Source organism: Dermacentor albipictus, chromosome 2, assembly GCF_038994185.2.
Source record: "Dermacentor albipictus isolate Rhodes 1998 colony chromosome 2, USDA_Dalb.pri_finalv2, whole genome shotgun sequence".
Taxonomy (NCBI): domain Eukaryota; kingdom Metazoa; phylum Arthropoda; class Arachnida; order Ixodida; family Ixodidae; genus Dermacentor; species Dermacentor albipictus.
In genome coordinates, this window is record NC_091822.1 from 210562615 (window position 1) to 210587240 (window position 24626).

At 44.4% G+C, this 24626-nt stretch overlaps 1 protein-coding gene and 1 long non-coding RNA gene across 11 annotated transcripts in view; both read left to right on the top strand.

Moving 5' to 3' along the window:
* LOC135896749 (kinesin-like protein KIF12) overlaps window positions 1-24626 on the top strand; it is a 535077-nt gene that overhangs the window by 75707 nt on the left and 434744 nt on the right. The window lies entirely within an intron of this gene.
* Window positions 9286-15446, top strand: LOC135896747 (uncharacterized). Its single transcript, XR_011512365.1, has 3 exons — window positions 9286-10547; window positions 13291-13476; window positions 15291-15446. It is a non-coding gene; the product is annotated as an uncharacterized lncRNA (long non-coding RNA).

Consider the following 24626-nt stretch of genomic DNA (forward strand, 5'->3'; position numbering starts at 1 on the left):
GCGATAATCGACGTAAAAATGCCAGGCACCATCTATATTTTTCAAAAGAACAAGCAAGGGCCAAGCGCTGGCTGATGGCTCGACGACCACTTTACGGAACATTTTGTCCACTTCTGATTATATGTAACCTACCCTTATATATAGCTTTCATTGATTACGAAAAAGCGTTTGATTTAGTCGAAACCTCAGCAGTCATGGAGGCATTACAGAATCGGGGTGTAGACGAGCTGTATGTAAAAATACTGAAAGATATCAATAGCGGCTCCACAGCCACCGTAGTCCTCCATGAAGAAAGCAACAAAACCCCAATAAAGAAATGCGTCAGGCAGGGAGATACAATCTCTCCAATGCTATTCACAGTGTACTTACAGGGAGTATTCAGAGACCTGGATTGGGAAGAATTGGGGAGAAGAGTTAAAGGAGAATACCTTAGTAACTTGCGATTCGCTGATGATATTGCCTTGCTTAGTAACTAAGGGCACCAACTGCAATGCATGCTCGCTGACGTGGAGAGGCAAAGCAGAAGTGTGGGTCTAAAAATTAATCTGCAGAAAACTAAAGTAGTGTTTAACAGTCCCGGAAGAGAACAGCAGTATACGCTAGGTAGTGAGGCACTGGAAGTGGTAAGGGAATACATCTACTTAGCACAGGTAGTGACGGCGGACCCGGATCATGAAACTGAAATAATCAGAAGAATAAGAATGGGCTGAGGTGCGTTTTGGAGGCATTCTCAGATCATGAACAGCAGGTTGCCATTATCCCTCAAGAGAAAAGTGTATAACAACTGTGTCTTAACAGTACCCACGTACGGGGCAGAAACTTGGAGGCTTACGAAAACGGTTCTACTTAAATTGAGGCCGACTCAACGAGCTATGAAAAGAATAATGATGGGTGTAAAGTTAAGGGATAAGAAAGGAGGAGATATGGTGAGGGAACAAACGCGAGTTAATGACATCTTAGTCGAAATCAAGAAAGAAAATGGGCATGAGCTGGAAATGTAATGAGGAGGGAAGATAACCGATTGTCATTAAGGGTTACGGACTGGATTCCAAGAGAAGGTAAGCGTAGCAGGGGGCGGCAGAAAGTTTAGTGGATGGATGAGATTAAGAAGTTTTCAGGGACAAATGGCCACAATTAGCACATGACCGGGGTAGTTGGAGAAGATGGGAGAGGCCTTTTCCCTGCAAGAAGCGTAGCCAGGATGATGATGATGATGAAGGCCGATGAGGGTTGATTAAGGTGCATTATGGAGGATTAAGGTGGATTAGGGATTACTTTCTTAAGGCTTGTAGCGCAGCTCAGAACGAGGAAAACAGGAAAATCGAAGGGGTAATGAAAATGAATGGAGAACAGGGTGAGCGCTAGGATAAAATATTACGATGAAATATGTCGCAGTGCTAAACATTATTGCCTACAGAATATTTCTTGCATTTCTGCATCTTGACCACAATCATGATTGATTGCTCAATCTTCGTAATCAAAGGGCATTGATGCAACGATTTCGGCTCGTGTTAATTAAATCAATGGAAAAAGTTTCCGCACAGAAAGGTGGTTTCGAGAGTTTCGGAAAGTAGAAACCGTTAGAACGACATACGAACAACAAACTCTTCGTAACAACCTGCCAAGGCTACTGAATAGATTTCACAACGAAACCAATGGATTGGAAAATACCTCTTTTAAAGCTCTGTATAGTTATTTCTGCCTGCACTAGATTGTTTCCCTGGCAACGAGTCCCATTGTATAAATTATATTCTTGGTTTTTCTTTGGCTTAGTTTGTTTCAGAAATGTTATTGTTACGTCATGTGTTACGGCTTGTGGCCCTCGTGTTGCGAAAAGTGGCGATACCGTTATGCCTATCATTGCCTTTTTTGTCTTTATTCGTTGGAGACGTTTTTTACTATGCCCTGTTGTTAGAGCACATTCTTTCTTCATTTGCTTCGCATGGTTCGCGATTGTCAATTTTGTATAAATGGCATTTCTAAACGATAATGTATTACCTTTGTGTTTGCTAACACCATGAGAACGCCAGTTCGGGTGCCTGCGACTTCGTCAAGCTGTCCATGTGGCAGCTTTTTCTGTATGCCCCTCACGTCATGTACTGATGTACAGACGCAAATAAATATTGCCATTGTCATTGTCAAAACATTCGCCATTAAAGCAAAGATTCCCGGCCTCTGCCTAGATGTCGATATCAACAGCAAACGTGCGCGATCATGTGAACAACCCCTGCACACTGCCTGTATCCGTGAGAAAACCAAATAATAATCGTCGCCCACTCATGCGTGCGTGGAAGTGCAGTTGAAAACAAATTCCAAAAATCGAAGGTGAACTTAGATATCACCTGAGAGACATGAATGCCAAAGCCTTGTAAAGCTTACTGTAATTCACCTTAATCCACCCTAATCGACCTTAATCTTCTTTCATCCACCTTATTCCACGCTAATTCTCTTTAATAAGCCTTAATCATTGTTCATGCTACTTAATCCTCCTTTATACACCCTAATCCACCTTAACCCTTTCAGTCCACCGTAATACACCCTAATAAACCTTAATCCTCCCATAATCCGCCTTAGTGCAATCACTAATTAATCATTAGTTAACTTGGCTAATAATTAATCTCTTATACACGGCTGGACATGCTTTGGGTCGTTTCTGACCTTCCAGGGTCGCCTGATATTTTCTGTTCACAACGCGGCGTTGAAACAGAGATCTAAAGACTTTGGCCTTAAAACCTTAAGAACGCGATGTGGACTAGCTAGCGCTCATCACCAGCGATACCACAGGATTACGGTGCAATTTTTTTCGGGGCCTGCATTCATTGCATGACTGACACACACATCGACGTAAGCTGAAAATAATAGCTCCTCTACAAGCCGCTATTTCGATTTTCAGTAAAAGAGGCCACGTGTCCTATCAGTAACGAAAAGTGCGATCAAGAGGCTGTATCATTGCTCAGAATTCTTCACAGGGGAAAACAACCTGTAGTGCTTTATTTCCGACGTAATAACAACAGTTGGCGACATGCCAGGTGGTGGAGTCCCACCAGAATATCAAGCGTACTGAAGTCAACCCAATTTTTATGCAACGTACAAATTGCCGCAGCAAAAATGCTGGTGAGGAGGCCGGAAGAATTTTAAAAATGCAGCATTAGGGCTTGTTTTGACACGAGCAATAAAAAAGACGCCTCACCTCGCAAACAACACTGTTTTTATTCGGAACAAAGTTCTTTCAGCCAATGTAATGCAGCCACTGCTTCCTGCGCAAGCCGTCACGCTTCCCTTGTGGTATCACAAATATTGCATAACAATCTTCAGGCTTCTTGCTGCAGTTATAAGCGAAACAGTACGGCATAGCGCTAGCACAGAGAGCAGGAAACACTGCGTGCAACGTTCGCTACGCCGACCTAAAGCGCTGAGCTAGCCGAGCTGAGGAGAAAAATGGCGCGGACGAAAAACAAAAACACGAGGAAAACGCAAGATCCGCGCGTTTCCAAGGGCAACGGCAGGGAGACCAATCGTCCTGCAGGAAAACGGGCGCAAGACCGCTTCCCGCGGAAGGGACGCGCAAGAGGTGAGGAGGAGGCGTGGAGGTCGCAAGGCGGCGGCAGAGTTCAAAGAGTAGCGGTACTTTCAAACTATCAAGGGATTTTAGACACCCGGCATAAGAAAAAATGTGTGAATGAGAGAAAGTTTTTCAAGGAGTGCATCAACTTGTGAAAGAAAACCTTGCAGCAGCCATAGATGCCTCTATAATGAAGTCATATATATATATATATATATATATATATATATATATATATATATATATATATATATATATATATATATATATATATATATATATATAGATTTGGTACAGACTGCGGACCTTTCGGTCCAAGGATAGAGGCAATAGAATGCATACAAGCAATAGAGAACAAATTAGGAACAGGCAAACACAAATTAACACAGTTTTTAGTCACACTGTACTAAACTGTCAACAGTCGTTCCAGTATGATATTGTTCTGGCAAAAAAAGAAAGTTTAAACGTGTCAGTTCGATCATAATAGGGTGTTTATGAGACGGGATGATGCTGTCTTGTGTACCGTGTTATTGCAGGCGTTATGTAAGTCGATGGTTTGATTTCAAGTCTGTTGTTGAGAAGGGGCGGGAATTCAAGCCTTAGCTTTCGGCGTGATTCAAGAGTGGGTATGGAATCCTCTGTCATAATTTTAGAGAGAGAGTCCAGTCTTGCGAATTTATGAAATATAAAGCTAACTGCTTTTCTTTGTATTTTTTCAAGATGCGCGATACCTGGCTTAGTTTAATGTAAGGATCCCATGATATGCGTGTATACTCTAACTTTGGTCTAATAAATGTAATATAACAGTAATTTCACATTAGGAGGGGCATTTTTCAGTTTGTGTCATAAGAAACATAGCTTGCGGAAAGCAGAACAAATATCATTAATGTGCATGTTCCACGACAATGTGGAAGTCAAATTTGTTTGTGTGTGTGTTTTCTGTAGCGACCTCATGCCATGTTTATACACTGCCTTTGATTTATGGAGCACTGTCTTTCTATCGAAAGTAATATTTCTCATGGTAATACTGTCGTTTGATGCAATGTATGTTGTTCACTATCATACTATGTTAATATTTATTTCTGTGTTGCTCACTGCCGTATCGACTGTTTTGGGGAACTGTGACCTCGTCAGGCTTGCCGCCTTTTGTCGCAGTTCCCTCTTTCATCTTTGAAGGCAAATAAATTTCAACCTCAACCGCAAATTAACACAAAAGTATTTGTAGTTAGTCTCACGCAGAGCTGAAGAACCTAGCGTATAAGAAAAAGGTAGTGGTTTTTTTACGGGTAATACGAAGAAATACGGATTTATCAGCGTTAATAAACATACCCCATTCATTACACCATTCAATATGTTATTTAAATTCTTTTCGAGGATAGTCTGATCATTCTGACAAGTTATATCACTGTACAAAATAGAATCCTTGGCAAATAGTCTAATTTGCACACCAGGAATTATAGTTTTAACGATGTCACTTATATACATTAGAAACAGTAAAGGCCCCAAGACACTATCTTGGGGCCATCTTGATGTGTGTCAAAGATTGGTGGTGAGGGAATTCGCACTCTCCGAACCGGAGGGAATGGGGCGACAGCAAACCCACCCCGCGTGCGTTTATTGAGGGTTCGACTGCTGGCCGGCGATAAGGTCCACGCCTGATCGACCGTGAACCAGAGGCATGAGACGGGAGGCGACGTCGCGTAACACACACACTCAATTTAATAAAATGAAATCATGCGCGAGACATACTGGAAAGACGTACAAATTACCAGCAGCGGGGCCTAGTTCGCGGAAGGCGTGCTGGTCACACAACACACGCCCTGACGCCGCTCGCGCGACACTAAGCCCACCACGTGGTAAATCCTACACTCGCGAAATAACAAACAAAATACGCGACAAAAATGAAAAATACACGTGACAATATATAGGGCAAACACTGCACTAACAGAACATACAAGAATTAACACTCAATGGCTATTTAAACGAAAGATGAAACGCGATAAAAAAAGACAGCCCGGCGGAAAGTTTTGAGAGCGGGCTGGAACACGAGGCTTAACTGTGGCGTGCTTGCCGAGCTCCCAGTCTGAAGAGCGTCAGGCTGCTGGTACCTCGCTGCCGAAGATCCTGATGGACTTGCACCGTCTGTCGGTCGAACGGCGAAGACTTCGGCCAGGAGGTTTCAGCCTGCCGACCACATCTTCAGCTGTCTCCCGGTGCACGACCAACCTGCTCCGTCTTCCAAGCCGCTCTTCCGCTCGCCGAGCCGCCTCGTCCCTCCGTCGCACTCAGGCGACCCACGTCACCAACCGGTCCGGCGAGCTCAGGGACAATGGGAAGCTCTCTTCCCCATTGCCGTGCAAGCGGCGTTGCTGCTGCTGCGGCAATGGCGGCCATCTTGAGAGGGGCGCGGGCATGCACTCTGTGACAATGTGACTGGGAGAGTGGCCGAGCTATGTTCACGAATTGTAACGTAATGAGTGCGTTTGCTCAGGTAAGCAATAATCTAAGAAAATGTCAGGTATGCCAATAATTCTAAGTTTGATGATTAATTTCCAGTGCGGCACCTTATCGAAGGCTTTTCTGAAATCTAAAAAATATTTCATCTATTTGGCCACTATTGTCGAGAGATAAATCAAACTAATGAATCACTGATACCGATTGCGTTGCAGTCGAATAACCTTTTCTGAAGCCATGCTGAAACCCCGTGAGCACATTGTTTTTAGCGAAGAATTCTTTTATATAGTTTGCTACGATGTGCTCCAACAGCTTGCAGCATTGTGATGTCAGAGAAATGGGACGATCATTTTGCAGTCTTAATTATGACCGGTCGGTTTCCTAGTTTTATCCTTTTATCTTGGCGGCACCCCACGCGTGTGGTACCAGACGCATGACAACGAGATAAGCAGTTGGGACACTTTCAAAGAAAAGCTACGGGAACTGTTCGGCGACCCCATTGGCCGCAAGGTTGCCGCGAGAAAGGCTCTTGCGTCTCGTGTTCAGACATCTACAGAGCCGTACGTTTCATACATCTTCGACGTCTTGGCTCTATGTCGCAAAGCTGACGATGCTATGTCTTAATCAGATAAAGTGTACCATGTTCTAAAAGGCATCGCCGACGACGCTTTCAATTTGCTTGTTTTCGGCAATGTCTCGACAATCGACGCCATCATTAAAGAATGCCGTCGCCTTGAACAAGCCAAGAGCCGCCGTATCAAGCACCACATCACGCGGCTACCCAGCACCGCTGCTACGTCGACATGTGAGGGTCGACCTCGTCAGGCCACCACCTTTGACGACGTCACCCGTATTGTTCGCCGCGAGCTCGAGGCCGCCTGTTCGCCAACTTTCTCCACGACTCCTCCCGATCCGCCAGCAACCAGGATTGCCATGATTCAGGCAGTCAGGCAGGAATTTGAGAACATGGGTCTGAAGTCCGTGTGTTCAACATCTACACCCAGCGTTCCCCAGTTCTCTACCGGCCCTCCTAGTACCCGACAGTCCTTTTCTACCACATCACGCCGCAACCCGTCCGAATGGCGTAGCCCCAATGATAGACCAATCTGCTTCCACTGCTGTCGCATCGGCCACGTCGCTCGTCACTACCGCAGCCGACGGCCGCCGCCTCCTCGGACATACGCTGCCACTTATTCTCGCACCTTTGGACCTTCTGTTCCCTATGCCACCCGGCATGAACCCACTGCCGCTGATGCCCCTGCGCCGAACCTCCACTACAGCCGCTCGCCCTCACCTCGACGCCGTCAGTCTCGTTCGCCCCAACCCCGTCGCTTCTTTTCGCCGCCTATCGCCTCCCGGGCCCAGCCGGAAAACTAGGCAGTGCAGCTTCTGGAGGTGAAGCTCAGTTGTCGACACTGCCCTCAAATCCTCTGCTCACGTTAAACACGAACCAAAACCTTCTTGACGTTGACGTTGATGGCTATCCTGTCACGGCACTCATCGATACAGGGCCACATCTTTCTATTATGAGTGCTGCCTTCCGACGACGACTGAACAAGCTCCTCACACCAGCGTCGGCACGCGTCGTCCGCGTTGCGGATGGCGGTACTGTGCCTATCATCGGCATGTGTACACTGTAAAAAATTTCCGTAATTTTACGGAGGATTTCTGTCATTATACGGAGAACTGCAGATAAAAATACGGAAAGTATGTCATATTTCAAAAATACGGCAAAATCTGCCGTTAATATACGGAAAGTGCTCTCCGTATTCAGCTTTACGGACATTTTCACTGTAATCATATAACGGCTATACACTGTTGTGGACGAAACAGAGAGAATTCCGTATTTTTGTTATGTGAACATCCGTATATTGTGAGAAAATTTAAGCTGTCTGAATGAGCGCTCGTACTCATAAAGTTTCAGCTAATAATACTTTATTGAACACGCAAACTGTACGCATTATGAAGATGCGTACAAAATGTGAGAGCTAGCCTTTTACCAAAAGCTGCAATAACAGATCGTATAAATATATATACGCATCTTCTATTCCGGTCGCAGTTTGCCGCGCATATGGGCTTAGTAACGCTGATCATATTCGCAAATATATGCATGTTCTCGCCATGTTCTCAAATTAAGGGCTTCGTAGTTAATAACACAGCATATATGTTTAAGTGAATGAAGAGCCGGGGACATACGTGCATACGTAAACAAGCTTGCGGCACTCAGGTGCTGGTGCACTGGGAATGACATTGGTGCTCTATACGCCAAAAATTGTGCGCACTCTAAATCAGTACCGAAACGCAGGGAGTGGTATAATGACCCTAACTGCGTTTACATTTTGCAACAAATGGTCTCGAAGGGGACTGGCGGCCAATAGATCCAAGTACAACGGTCGGAGGAAATTTTCGAATGCGGCAAGCAATTAACCCAAGTGTCAAAGGGCACTGCTGAACTGCAATGTAGTTGGTTGAACTCATTCCCATGATATTTACAAAATATCTCGTCTCTGACAATAGCTGCCCATTCATTGAGACAAATCGATTACGCATAATCTTCACTGTTCATGTGTTAATTCTTGCGACAAGATGTAAGCGCAAACATTTCGCGCTTCATCTTGAAACAAGACCGGTAAGCGCGCTCGTTCTTGTACAGTAGAATAAAGAACGCGAACATGCACCGACATGTGTGTAAACTACTGGAAGGTGACTGAAGATGAAGGACCTATTACCGTGCTAGTACTGTGTATACTGTCAAAAAGAAGAAAAAAATAATACGGAAAGAAAGAATGCCCAGTGCCGAGATGTAACGATTCAAGCTTTATTTCTTTTTGACCTAGGATGCAACACCATTAGTTCCATGTGCTTTATGCATGGGTAATGTTATGACACAACTCATTATTTACCCGTTCATTACATGCACCAACCAGCCCAAATTATCCCTGTACTAGAGCTTATGGACGCATCGCAGTGCACTGCTTTGCATTTCATTGTAGCACAGGGGTTTGCTATCGCCAGTAGCGAAAGCTTTGGTTGACCTCTCTGCCTTTCTGCTTTTTGAATTTCCTCTCCCTTTGTATAAAACGCACTAACTTGTGGGAGAGAAAGCGTTCTCCTCTTTTAGAATTCAATTAATTGTCAAGCAATTATATTGCAGTTCCAGTAACTAGAGCACAAATGCGAAAACTAAACCGATTCTGTTCGGTTCTCCGCGCTCAGAGTGCGGCACCAGGGGGCAGCGCGCGCTGCGCGTCCGTTAGGAGTGGCGGGCGGAGCCCTCATGTGTAGTCAGCCGGCATTTTTCGAGTTGTGTTGTAAATGTTGTTAATTCACCGTAAATATCTCTTGATTTGTGCTCAAGAGTGGAGCAAGACCCCAAGGAAGAGAGATTGACGCATCGGGAGCGAAGAACAGAAACGATGGATGGTTACGCTGCTTGGGTCTCGGCACGTTCGAATTGGCAAAGTTCCGAATTTGTCGCCGTGTTGTGTACGCTTGTGCGCTCGTCATTTGCCGTCATCGCGCGGAGATATTTGCGCTGCATGTCTTTCACTTCGTGTACAAAACTCTGCACGCTGCGGCATCGAAGAAGTTGTCCTGTGTTTGGGTGCACGTATGCGCTTGGACACGGATAGCCTGCTTGCTCTCAACGGGTGTTCAACAGTCTACGCGCGCTCGTAACTTGCTCATGAGGTAAGCCCATTTTAATCTTATTTGGTTTGCATAACGTAGGTGTTAAAATGATGTGTGGTAAGCCGGTGTCGCGAACAGAAATATTGTTTCAAAAGACCACTATGCAACGTCTTAGGGCAAAAATGACGCATGAATGGGGAAAGGAATCACCCTGTCTTTTCAGATCGATTCCAGTCGTAGCGCGATTGGCTCGATTGCAATTTCCGTGAGGTACTTCTAACCTTTTGTTCACTCGCGTTAAAAGCGTAGAATAAAACTGCGTTCAGTTGAGCTCTTGTATTGACGCTTGTATTGGCTTGAGAGCATACTGTATCCGATACATGAACTTCTGTTAAAATACGGAAATAAACGTTCGAGGCAATAGCAGTCGCTCACTACCTGTGATCGTTACTTTCTTGCTTGGGTGCACGTTTTAATTGTGACCAGAAAAAGAAGTTCTTTGCTCTGGCTGCCCTGCTGTGTTTCCTCGGTGCAACTTTTCGCGGTGCAGCAAGACGTGTTGCTTCGAATGATGTCTGGGCAGTCAAGGCATTCGTGTCAGTAAGCAAGCAGTAAACGGGGTATCAGTGCGAAAAAATTTGGACATACAAGAGAAGCGAATGGTATCATCATAGACTCTTTTATTTGACGAATAATTCAGTTGTATTACTAAAGCGGAGAGTGGATATGCATGAAAGCCAGATTGTATTGATACTCAGCAAAAACAAGGTAACTTATGATTACTAATCAATCCTTTTCTTTTACTGAAAGGCAAATTACTGTTGTGCTGGAGCTGAGAAGAGGTCTGCCGCCTGCAATGGGTCCATCTCTCTCAAGTTATTGCAGTAATGTAGCTCACAAGGTGAGTCGATTTTTTTTTTCTCTTAGCTGTTTGCCACCTGAATCATGACCATTTACTTAGCTGTGTAGGTGATCACTGTTAGTGACATTGGAGTGCTGGTGGACCAGCACTCCTTTATGATTGCAACGCATATGACAGAGTGCGGCTGTGGCAGTATGCAAAGGTGTGAATCTATAAGCCAAATTAGGTTCTTTGAGGTAATATGTTAATATATTGATGACATTGGATTGTGGTCTAGCAGGCAAAAATGCTAAACAAGAAGAAATTTTAATTTGCACTTGGTAAGATGTGCAAGCAATTCAGGCTGTTATGCATGAAATGGGACATTTGTAGACGTCTTCTACAGTGCTGCAGTCCTGAATTGCTTCAGAGTTGAGTGATACCACTATAATTTCTCTGTAGAGCATGCAGCACAGTTTAACATTGGGGGAGGCTGGCATCAACAGGCGTCTACGTACTGTGAAGTTCAAGTGAGGTGTTACTGTTAGGGTGACTATATATAATTTATGGTTTAATTCTAATCTTGTGTCAGGCAGACATAGTTTACCCACTTGGTTAAACAATAGAGATGTAATACCTATGTATACAAGTATTACCCATTCATTTATGCCATTTAGACAATGGCAGAAATGCGTGGGTAATACTTGTGTACATAGACAATACATCACTATTGTTTAACCAAGCGGTCCCCTGCATGCTATATTTTACAGGGCTATTATTAAGTAATGTCAGCTTTTGTTGTAGCATTAAGGCACCTTTTATATTATTACAGATTACCACCATTGTGCACCATCATAGTGTGATATTTACACTAAATGTATTTGACTTTGCTATAAAACCCTGGACAGTGGTGCATCATGAATTTTTTTTTTTATAGTTTCTGGCCTCAGAATGCACTTCACGTTATATTCTTGTTTGCAACAAGACTATAATGCAGGTTTCTCTCCTTATGTTTTGTGGCACTTCAAACTGCGGCGAGCTAAACCACTGGGCAGCAATACTGGAATCGCTACTGCGTGTGGAGCTGTCTTCAAACACACACAAGGAATACATCATTGCTTTTTAGCACAAAACAACGGACACAAGAAGGATGACAGAACAAGGCGCTACTCTCAACTGACATCACTTTATTGCGTCCCTCCTTTGTAGACAGCAGAATCTAGAATTACATGCGCTGTGAACACCATGTGCAGGAACCACCAACATCTGATCAAAAAAGCACACTCATGCAACAGAATAAAAAAAACATATTGAGCACTGTACAAGGTTAAAGAAAGCACACTAATGCACTGTGACCCCAATGACTGTATGAAGAAAACTTCCGATAACTCTCTGGCGGTGGTATCACGGCTCTTTTTCAAAATCGTAGTATCACGAAACATTGCGAACCTAAGCGATCCATACCAACAGGCACAGGTTCCCATTTGGCTCAACATTGTAAAATATGGAAGTGCAAAGCCATGTTTTGTGATACTACGATTTTGAAAAAGTGCTGTGATACCACCGCCCGAGAGTTATCGGAAGCTTTCTTCATACAGTCATTGGGGTCACAGTGCATTAGTGTGCCTTCTTTAACCTTGTGCAGTGCTCAATATGGTTTTTTTGGATCCCGTCGCATGAGTACGCTCTTGTGATTGGTTGTTGGTGGTCTCTGCACATGGTGCTCACTGCGCATGTTCTTCTAGATTCTACTATTTATAAAGGAGCGACGCAATAAAGTGATGTCAGTTGAGTGTGGCGCCTTGTGCCGGTCGTCTTTCTTGTGTCCATTGTTTTGCGCTTAACAAAGTATTTATGGATTCACACCAACTAGCCCGCCAACACATTGTGTTGCGGGCACTTCTGAAGTACTGTCTGTCGAATAACCTTGGTGGCATGGAAGCGCCGTCCACTTCTATGCGTTGCTTTCTGTTTCATTGTGGCATCACATCACATTATAATCATAATGTGTATTTACTTTTTCCAAGAGACCCATATTCCTATCCTTTTGTTATATTTGCTGTCGCATTATTTATGTGCAAATGACCAGTGCTCCGAGCTCCATTTTATCGCAAAGTAAACTACTGGTACCTAAACAGTTCTGTATATCAGAAAACCAAAGCTGAACTGCCGCACAGTACCAAGCGGCAGCCTTAGTGCAGTGTCAAGTAGTCAGATTTTACTGGTCATGCAGAGGTGCACAGGATAGCTATTTATTACTTGCTGAATAATTAAGCTGTGTGAAAACTGAGTATTTATGTAGCTTCAACCACATGCTATTGGCCATTGCTCCTGCCCTCATCAAATGTGGAAGATTATCATGGCATTTACTATTCTCTTTTTCCTTATTACAGTGGGATTACTGCATGCGTAAGTAGGAAATGGATCACATAGGCAATCAAAAGCCAACAATGTGTAAACTTGGAACATTGTACAGTTTGATGACACAGAATAAGCAGAAATACACCATAAATGATAGACAATTAACTTTTACTTGACACAGGGCTAGAGCATACAGTAAGCATACTGTATGCTCATACGGTGTCACATCAATTTAAATTTTAGGGTAGCTTTACAGTGTACGCTTCTATTGTTGCATTCTGTCAGAGGAATGGTAATGTTTCGCATGTATAGCAACTAGACTGTCTATATACAGTAGTAAAAATGTGTTAACTGTATTTTTTAATCATTTGATAGAATGTGTAGAGCAATAAAGCCATACAATCAACGCACAGTGATGTGACTTTCTCTGCACATGTTGCAGGTTCAAAAAAAGTATGGTGGAAGCTGTTGCCAAGGTTCCGGCCAGAAAAGACAGCCAGTATAAAAGGGTCCACGCCACTCATCTCTACTACAGGGGATGAACAGCACATTGAGCGCCCTCGACTAAAGCCGGCCTTGTCCCGGAAGTTGGTGCTTCACAACTTTGCGGCACCACTTTGTTGCACGGGTGTGTGGCATTTCTTCCCCTAACATGCCTGCCTGATGTGCCATAAACTACCCAAGCAGTGTTTCGAGGTGTCCAGAATTTTTCCATTGTAGTGTCTACAGTGTCGCTAACATAAGTGGCGTGCAATGGAAACACTGGTAAATCAGAAAAAACTTGATGTAAGAGAACACTATCGTATACGGGTTCAGATTGTCATAAAAGCGCTTGCCAGACATGTAGAGACCTCCTAAAATGTGAAAAACCACGAAGAAAAGTTTTTCGGCAGCAATATTATCTGATCGCACGCACTACTTAGTCCACCATATGCCCTGCTTCCAGGACAAGCGACTGCATGACATCGCATTTCCACTGGCTACACCTGCATCCGGTGCGGTGTGCTGCATCCAGCGAAACATGTTAGAAATCAGTGGTTCACAGTGTTTTCTGTCCCCTTTCTCGACGCCTACTGAACACATGTTAAACTGTTTCCAAAGCAGAAAAAGAGAGGGAAAGGGCTCTGAACACATTGCGTTTTAAAGTGGCTGGTACTGGGTAACGCAAGTACTGTGGCATAATAGATTTGCACCAGGCAACCTGGGCGCCCAAAAAGGCTGCTGTTTACTTGCAAATGGCCAACGTATTGCGAGCATGTTGAAGTTCTTTTTTTATTCTCATCGCTTATTTAGCTAGTGGAGACAGCTTTCACAACTGAAGAAGCCTTGGAAGCATGAAACATTTCACAAAACCAGCTTCAATATATCGTGTCTGCATCACAATTTCATGGCTGCATGAGTGAACCCTCTGGTTAACATGTAAGAGAGTTCATGATGTTTGCCATGCATTATCCACTTTATTTACAGGTCAACCCTATCTTGAGATTTAAGCTGATGTTGCATTTAGAGAAATTATGGCCGAGAGCCAGCTTTTGAGAATACAGATTGAGCTTGACAGATTAAACGCCAGAACAAGTCGTTGAGGATTTCAGATCAAGAATCTTCAAAGGCCAGTTCATTTAGTGGTGTTAATATTCTTCTCAAAGTTGTTTATTGTTACGTTCATATGGTGCCCAAGCATTGCGGTAACAACTTCACTTGGAGTACATAGCAAGGGTGTATTCAATGTAAGCTGCTGGCTTTTTTTCTGTGTTTTCAAAAACTGGTTTCTTGTTCAATTTAAATTTTGAAATTTTGCATTGTTTATTAGGTGTTGTGTCCTGTTTCCTTTTCCTGCAGCTCCTTAGTTAAACATCTGATTAGTGAACACAACTTGACCTTTTGCTTGATTGTCTAGATTGCATGCCCTCGATGCAAAACAATTTCACTTCAAAACTGCTTGTACCATACTGAAAGAATAACTTGAAGCAGCCATAGCCACCAATAACACGCAAGAGATGATTATGAAAATTTTAATATTGTTTTTTGATCTACAGGGTGGCTTAACTATCATGTACCAAGATTTATAAATATGTAAATGCGATGTAACTAGACAAAATGAAGGTAATGTTTGCCATCGCTTGAAGATACTCTGATTATTTTGTGCATTCTGCCTAATTACATAATTCTTAATTAGTTAATAAATATCTCAAATAATTAAATGAAATGTGTCAATCAAAAGTTGTAGAGCAATATGAAAGCCTCCTGATGCACTTTTTTGTTACTGTTACTCATTGTGTGCTACATAAAAGTGTTTTTCCAAGGAATAAGCCTGCGAATACACATAAAGTGTCTTGAGTGGCCAGTCATGTGTCAGTTTTGTGGTGCAAAGCCACGAATACAACTTAAATGGGTTCTTTTAAGAAAAAGACTTAGCTCAGCAAATTATCTTTCTTTGTGCAGCCTGTGGAGACAAGGTTTCTTAGACATGGCCATGGCCCTCAAGGAAGATGCCGAGGCCACAGGCAGTTCCTCCAGTGACCGTGAAAAGGTCCCCTGGGGCACAAGTCTGGTTTGGCACCCCCACCTTTCTCCTGGAGCTTTTCTGTCTACTTAGCTAACCAGGTGGGTCAATGATGGCAAAGGGAAAAAAGAATCAACAGCACCAAACACAGAACTTGCTCAAGCTCAATGCATTTTTGGTGTGAAGTTTTGCCCTTATCATTTATCAAAAAACGGGTAATGGTCTTCATACGGACACCTCTTTCCCACAGAGAATTAGCAGTAAAAAAAAGCAGCTTATAAAGGCTTGAATATTAGCTAGGATGATGGGGCATAGATAGGATAATGATTATGAATGTTTCTAATGAAGGTAGTGGTAGTAGAGTGAATAATCAGAGTTTATATATACATTAAAAGACATTTCGTTCCAATGCCAGAATTTTAAATCATCCCAAATAATTCTTGTGTTTGATAGTCTATGCACATTGAGTGACAGTGCTTCTTGATGTTTGCTTCTTGCTGACATCATTCTTATGCTGCATAATTCACCTGTTATAAGTTCCCTATTTCTCCCGTTCAAGCAACTTTACATTCATCATAAGAAACCTCGTAGATGAGTTCCAGAAACTTGCTGATGAGATTAGGGGGCGGCGTGTACTCCAGGCTTAGATATGCATTCAAGAGCCTCATATCTTGCAAATGTTAGAAATACTCCTGCTAAGCAAGTTCTTGGTGTCATACAAGGTTATTTGCAAATACGAATTTGCCTAAATTTAGAAAACAGTCAATCTAAAACATGTCAAGCGATATCGCTGATGATACACACACATTCCAACTGAACTAAATACAAATAAATATAGCACCAAATGCAGAATCATTGGCATGATGCCATTCTTTCAGTGAAATAAAATCTGTCCTGCATTATGCTTATGAGGGTTGTGACGTAACATATGCATGTATTTATTCCTCATTTTTTTACTTTAAGACCCGATAATGCTTAAACAGCAGTGAAAGAACTGAGATCACAGTACCTAATACTTTGTATTGCTCCAGAAATCCGTTTTTCTGCCGATCGCAGCATTCGACACTAACAAGAAGGCACATAACACTTAGGTTGGTGCTATTCACTTTGATTGTTTGGGAACGAAACCCATAATGTACATGTTATGGCCCTACGTGTCATTACGTTTGAACTACAAAAAGTTAGGGGGTTTGCATTTTGCAAAACTGCATGGAGGTTTTTACTGTGTGCAATTAAAATTAGGAACCTTCCCAGCTCATACTAAATGCATTCTCCAAAGCTTTAGGTTATACAGGTGCACTACTTTACACAGAACACACCCGTTTCCCTCGTCACGGCCCACACTCTTAGGCAGAGTTACACCCTTTGAAGTGCCCCTTCTTCCGCACAGTGATAATTGTCATCTGCCTTTATGCATTTCCTTTCTTTAACGCTGCGAGCCCTGTGCTTTCCAGTAACGAACGGCATGCGCGTTATCAGCATGATAGCATTCCCGACAGCAAAGTAGCGGGCGTGGCGTTTTCAAGAAAGGAAACGCATCAAGGCAGATAACGATTATTGTTGTGTGGCAGAAAAGACACTCCAAAGGGTGTAACTTTGCCTAAGAGTGCAGGTGGGGATTCAGATTCTTCAAAGGTGTTTCATTGTATGGGATGGCACATCGCGCTTCACTTATTTGCAGAATATTGCATTCCAATTGTGTCATATGAGATAAATCCATTAGAGAGCTTTAGCTTGCCCTAAATTTATTACAGCTGTGTACTGGTAAACTGGCCGCAGCTTGCAGTGCTTGTGGAAAAACAATTGTAACTGCCATATTATATGTAACTGCTAGTGCACAGGCATCGGCAGCAGCAACGGTTAGGGTACACTTGTTTCTTCTATTCTAGGGTGGGTATGCATCCTCCACCAGAAAGTAGTTTTTTTTCGTCTTCCTCTTCTACCATATTGGAATGTGAAATGGGGTGCAATTTGTAGGGTATACTCTTGCACAAACTTCATGAGCATTTATTCTTGTCTGTGCCACAGATCATTGTTGCTACCACTGTAAAAGCATGGTGCCTGTTTACAGCACCCGTAGGGAACAATCTGTGAATCTTTAACGAACAGTAAGGATAATGAATAATCGAATAATTTTTAGTAATTTTCAACAAGTTTAGCACTCTTTGCTTTCCACTACGGTGTTTTTCAACGTCTAATGTTGGCACAAGGTTTGACTGCAGGATGGCATTTTGTGTGAAAGAGTGCACTTGTGCGCATAACACCTCATCGTAAAGATTCTGCTGCACAGAATGTCATTAGCTTTCGTATGCATTGGTCACTATCTCACAAACCAGTTGCTCCTTTGTTAGTTGGAATGTAGCATTTATGTAAAGCACATTTGATGTTCTAACAAAAAGCATTGTGCCCTCTTATCCCCTAATTCTCCTCACTTGATGCCTAGTCTTGTAATAGCATGGTTCACACCATGAGAGTCAGTGTGGTGAATAATTGTGTCTGGTGGGGTAGGGGGTGTACGTTAACTTAAGCAACTTTTCCAGACAACTTGAATCAGTATTGTGGAATGCTGTTTTTTTTTCAATCACTGTTACCAAGTTTCACTTTGGTTGTGGCAACAAGTATAATGTAGTTCGCTAGCATTCCTGCCAACACATATAATGTGCAGGCATCTGTGTTGAAAAAAATACCAGCTAATGGTTTGCCAAGAGCTAAGGTCCATTTAGACCATTAAATTTTGAACTTACACCCGTGGAAATAACTGGTGAATGAAAGCACACCCAGAACTGGCCATAATATTTTCTTCTATATAACACTGCTGAAACTTTGAACTGCATTTGAGCTGGCTTGTTTAAAAAATGACCCATTTCCTTGTTCAAGTAAGACAAAGGTTCCACAGGAAGACAGAAACTTGAAGCTGTCAACAGCAGCATGAATATAAACAGCGCTCGACGTTTTGCAATCTTGCACCTGGTTATATTATCCATCCCATTTTTTTCCACAGGCTGTTCTTTACTGTTTTATGGTCATACCCACTTTAATATTAATGTCCCTATTTTTTAATATTGGGTTAATATATCTTTTCTTCATCGGCTTTCAACCAAATATATATTCATAATGCGCCTTCATTTACCACTTGCAGTGATCTTAACCAGATGCATCTTGATACAAAATTTATTTTTCTTAATTCTTCGTTTTCCTTTTCCAAAAGTGCAAACTGTTTATCTTGATACCTATTTTGTCTTCTGGGAAGATTAGGTCTACTGGATTAATGACTGCTTACATGGGTACATCGTTTTCTGTTTTGGTCACCCCTACTCTTGGCAAGTACTGACAGCATCGCTCATACCCGCTCCATCACAATCACCACTGCTAAGCACACCCTTCCTTCCTTTATTTTAACACTTTGGCTTCTCTTGACCTATTTTATGCACCAGTTACTTCTCCCCCAATGAGGCTAGGGGCCAGTGAGATATGCAAAATCCAAAACAACACAGCCAAGGAAAACATTTGCTACCCTAATGACAAGCACCTATGTCGAAATGTTGGCTACAGCAACATCCTTTGTTCCAACAATGTTGATCTACTGACATGTTTTTCTAACACCGAAGTTACTGCTTTGTTGTGTTCTGTGATTATACTTTTTTGCTGCTTTCTTTAGGATGGATATTCACGAATACTATTTGTTTCTCCTAACAGCAGCAAGTTTATCCTTGCAAGCGTTTGGAGTCAAGAACAACTTTCACCAGGAAGAAGTGCGAGACGAGTGATTGAAGAAAATAAAGTTGCTTCTGTGATCTAAGAACTTGAGGACTGAAATGTTGCACCTTTTTGTATATATGCTATGCAGTGCATTCATATCACAAAGTGCAAAGTGTTTTATCTCTGCAGCCATGTCAGTGTGTTGGCAAGACAATTTTCTCAATGGTGACCTGCTGCTTTGACTATGAGCTGCCTTCATGACATTTGCATATAAGGAGATGTACTATCGTGGACAAAAGTACCCTGGAAGTGCGAGTGATGACCAAATTGCATTTCTGCTCAAGACCGCTAAAAACAGTGGGTCACGAATGCACATTCTGAACGCAGATGGTGGCACGGCTGATCCCAGCAAATAGCACTCCAATAAAATTTGGTCGACTCTCGCACGTCCTGGGCAATTTTGTCCCCGATGGCACATTCATCGAATAATGGATATGCTCTGCAAGATGAAATACGGGAAGCACCTGTACTTTAACGGATATAGTACAGATTTAGCATACGGAGTCTTTCGTTTTCTGAATACGGCAAGCACCTGTATTTTAACGGTTATAGTACAGATTCAGCATACAGTGTGTTCCGTTTTCTGAATACGAGAAGCACCGTACTTTAACGGTCATAGTACAGATTCAGAATACAGAGTCTTCCGTTTTCTAGATACAGAAGCACTCGTATCTTGTATCACGGTCTCTCTTTTACAGTTGTCCGTTCTACGGAAATGACCGTTCTTAATTTACCTTCCGTATCTGAATACGAGAAGCACCGTACTTTAACGGTCATAGTACAGATTCAGAATACAGAGTCTTCCGTTTTCTAGATACAGAAGCACTCGTATCTTTTATTACGGTCTCTCTTTTACAGTTGTCCGTTCTACGGAAATGGCCGTTCTTAATTTACGGAAGAGTGTTCGGTCACAAATTACCAGCAAATTTTCTGTAAAGTAAGGAAAATTTTTTTACAGTGTACGGCACGTGTTAGCATCGCCGGCCGCCACACTCCTGTCCTCTTAACCGTGATTGCTCATTGCCCCCACGACCTCATTCTCGGCCTCGATTTTCTCTCCGCGCATTCTGCTCTTATTTACTGCTCTGCCAGTACACTTCGCCTCGAGTTGCCGATTCCCGCAGAACCTTCTGACGCACCCCAGTGCCGCCTACGCCCCACCGGCTTTATTCGCCTGCCGCCAAAATCAATAGCCTATATTGAACTCTTGTCTTTCCCACCAGTCCCTTATGGCGAGTACCTGGTCACTCCTCTGCTCGACATTCCACTACAGTATGACCTTACCGTGCCTCACAGTATACTTACTATTACTGCGAACCGCACTCGCATACCTATCTTTAACTTTGGATTGGCAAAGCAAATTCTACCGCAAGGTATTTGCCTTGCCAACGTTGATTGTCTCGGCGACCATCACGTGGCAGCGTTATTAACCGATGCTTCCTGCGAGCTTAGCAGGTCCATCGTGCCAGCCTCGGCCGCCGATACCAAGATACAGAAAATGCTTGCGACGGACCTGTCTTTTGCGCAGGCTGAAGACCTTTACTAAGTATTATCGTCCTACAGAGATATTTTCGATTTCGACGATCGCCCTTTAGGCCAGACGCTCGCGGTCAAGCATCGGATTCTTACTGGCGATGCTACTCCTATTCACCGACAACCGTATCGAGTTTCTGCGTCGGAACGCCGAGTAATTCATAGCGAAGTCAACAAAATGCTAGACAAAAACATCATTGAGCGTTCTTCGAGTCCCTGGGCGTCACCTGTAGTGTTGGTTAATTAGCAGGATGGCACGTGGCGGTTCTGTGTAAACTACCGCCATCTTAACAACATTACTAAGAAGGACGTCTACCCGCTCCCACGTATAGACGACGCCCTTGACTGCCTCCACGGTTCCAGCTATGTCTCTTCTATCGATCTTCGTTCTGGATACTGGCAGATTGCTGTTGACGATATGGACAGAGAAAAAACCGCGTTCATCACACCTGATGGCCTATAACAATTTAAAGTAATGCTGTTTGGATTATGCAACGCCCCTGCCAGCTTTGAGCGTATGATGGTCTCCTTGCTCCGTGGTTTTAAATGGTCCACTTGTCTCTGCTACCTCGACGACGTCATCGTCGTCTCGCCCACGTTCGACTCTCACCTTGAGCGTCTAACAGCTATACTTGATGTATTTCGAAAGGCGAAGCTGCAACTTTACTCGTCGAAATGTCGTTTCGGCCACCGCCAAATTACTTTTCTGGGCCTCCTCGTTGATGCTTCCGGAGCACAGCCTGATCCCGACAAAACTCGTGCTGTCCGAGACTTTCCGGTTCCGAAGACAGCCGCTGACGTTCGAAGTTTTGTCGGGCTATGCTTTTTGTTCAAGATTTTGCGGCAATTGCTAGACCACTCACTAATCTTTGGAAGAAAGGCGTACAATTCTCGTGGGGTACTGCAGAAGCCGCCGCCTTCTCTCGTCTTGTCGCTCTTCTCTCCTCACCACCCATTCTCGCCCACTTCGACCCTGATGCCCCTACAGAATAGTGTACAGATGCCAGCGGTCATGGCGTAGGTGCCGTCTTAGCCCAGCGTCAGCGTGGTCAGGATCGCGTTATTGCTTATGCAAGCCGCCTCCTCACACCATCGGAGCGCAACTATTCCATTACGGAACGAGAATGCCTTGCTGTAGTCTGGGCGGTTGCGAAGTTCCGTCCTTACCTCTACGGTCGCCCTTTTTCCGTAGTCACTGACCATCATGCTCTCTGCTGGCTCTCATCCCTAAAGATCCTACAGGCCGGCTAGGTCGATTGGCTTTGAGACTACAAGAATTTTCGTATTCTGTGGTCTACAAGTCTGGCCGCCTGCACCAAGACGCTGACAGCCTGTCGCGTTACCCTGTTGACGACCCTGACTCCTCCAATATTACCAGTGCTGCTTGTGTATTCTCTGTGTCACAGTTTCTTCATTTCGCCGACGAGCAATGTCGTGACGCCAATATCAGAGAACTCATCGACCGTTTTTAACACTCTCCGGCCGACGCCACTCTACGCCTCTTCGTCCTCGGCGACGGTGCTCTGTACCGTCGTAACCTTCATCCGGACGGCTCTGAGTTCCTACTTGTCATACCTAAACACCTCCGCTCAACCGTTCTAGAAGAGCTCCACGACGCACCAATGGCAGGACACCTCGGCGTATCTCGAACGTATGACCGTGTACGTCGCCGTTTTTTCTGGCCGGGCCTTGCCCGTTCCGTACGACGTTACGTCGCCGCTTGTGAACTTTGCCAACGACGCAAGAAGCCTTCCCAGCCCCCCGCTGGTTACCTGCAGCCGCTCGACATCCCTGCCGAGCCCTTCCATCATGTTGGCTTAGACCTTCTCGGCCCATTTCCGGAATCTACATCAGGAAACAAGTGGATTGCAGTCGCGGCTGACTACGCGACCCGCTACGCCGTAACCCGCGCTCTTCCGACCAGTTGCGCAACTGACGTTGCGGACTTCCTTCTACATGATATCATTTTGATGCATGGTGCTCTGCGTCAATTGCTAACAGACCGTGGCCGTACGTTTTTGGCGAAAGTCATTGACGACATCATGCGGGCCTGCTCCATTCAGCATAAATTTACTTCCTCCTACCACCCTCAAACGAACGGCCTCACTGAGCGTTTGAACCGCACCCTAACAGACATGCTATCCAAATACGTTTCAGGCGACCACCGTGACTGGGACCTGGCTCTACCCTACATTACCTTTGCGTACAACTCGTCCCGTCTCGAAACTGCCGGTTTTCCCCGTTTTACCTCTTGTATGGCCGCGAACCGACGCTACTACTAGACACCGTGCTTCCGTCTACCACAGCTTCAACTAGCGCTTATGCCCGTGATGCAATCGCCCATGCTGACCATGCTCGTCAATTTGCGCGCGTTCGTCTACAAGTCTCTCGAGACAAACAGAAGCGATGCTATGACCTCCGTCACCGTGGTGTCTATTTTGCGCCCGGCACCCTCGTGTTGCTTTGGTCACCATCGCGAAAAGTTGGCCTTTGTGAGAAACTGCTTTCCTGTTATACCGGCCCATATCGCGTGCTCCGCCAAGTGACCGATGTCACCTATGAAATTGTTCTAGCCACGCCCACTACGTCCTCCGGTGTGATAATCAGTGATATTGTCCACGTCACCCGACTCAAGCCCTACAACTCTCCACGTGCCTTGGATATTTAAAAGTGCCGTGACGGCGCTTTTGCCGCCGGGGGGGGGGGAGGGGGGAGGGGGTAGTATTACGATATTATCGGTAGATACCCGAGAGACGAGCCGCCGCGAGAACGACGACGAAGTGGGTCTGTGCCCTTCGTGCGAGTGAATGTCGGCCTGGTGCTCTGGCTCCAGTCCAGTGTAAATAGCCTGTAAACAGCCTGTTTTGTCTGTGTCTTTTTACACGTAACAATATGTATTCGACCGATGGACTCACATTTCACACCCAGCTTGCCATTGGAATACTTCCTTGACAATCTTTTCATCATATATTTGGTTTCGTCAGCTAACTCCTTTATTCGGTAAATAATCACATTGGAACGCCTGCTGTGGTCCTCCAAACTAGTCAATCTTTTTGTCTGAAAAGTCATCACTTTCTCTAAAAATTTCAGCATGGTTTCTACTTGGCCGACCTGAACCAGGGTTGCAGAAGAATCAGGGAGCTTAGCTTGCATGTCCTCCAGAGTACGTTGTAAGCTGGCAAGTATACTGTTTATGTTGCGTAACTGCACTTCATTTCAGTTACATAATTAAGGATAGCTTTTTGGCCTTCAAGCAGTTGGTCATACAGTTCATTTTGGATTGGTCCAGAATATGTTTCTATATCACCACAAAGCAGTGACTTGGGCATCTGTAAACACTCACAAGCAAGGCTAATAAACTGTTGGGGGCACGGTAGCACCACACTGCAACGATGGTCACTGTCAATTCTGCTAAATTTCATAGAGGGACCAACCTGCACAACAAAGAGCAGGTGCCTGGTCAGCATCGTTGCAGGGCCTGGTCCGCCGTGCCCACTGAAGTTCAAGAAGCCGAGCGGTTCTTTTATACAAGCGCCTGTAATTGACGTCCCGCTGCGCTTACGAAAAGGTGTCGCTAGGAGCTCAGGGCTATCAGAAGTTGACGGTGCAAAATGTTCGTTGGATCGCACACACTCGCTCCTATCGATGCTGATACGGTGAACCACGTAGTGCGCGTGGCTAGTCGTTGATACTGCGGCGGCTCTCAGCAAAACCTGCACAACGAGGAGCAGGTGCCTGGTCAGCATCGTTGCAGGGCCGGGTCCGCCGTGCCCACTGAAGTTCAAGCAGCAAAACGGTTCTTTGACACAGCGGCTCGGTGCTCAGAAGAGCGGCTCAGTGACGTCACGGTGCACTGACCAAAAGATGTCGCTAGGAGCTAAGGGCCATCAGAAGTTGATGGTGCAAAACGTTCGTTCGTTCGCACGCACTCGCTCCTATCGATGCTCGTACGGTGATCCACGTAGTGCGCGTGGCTAGTCATG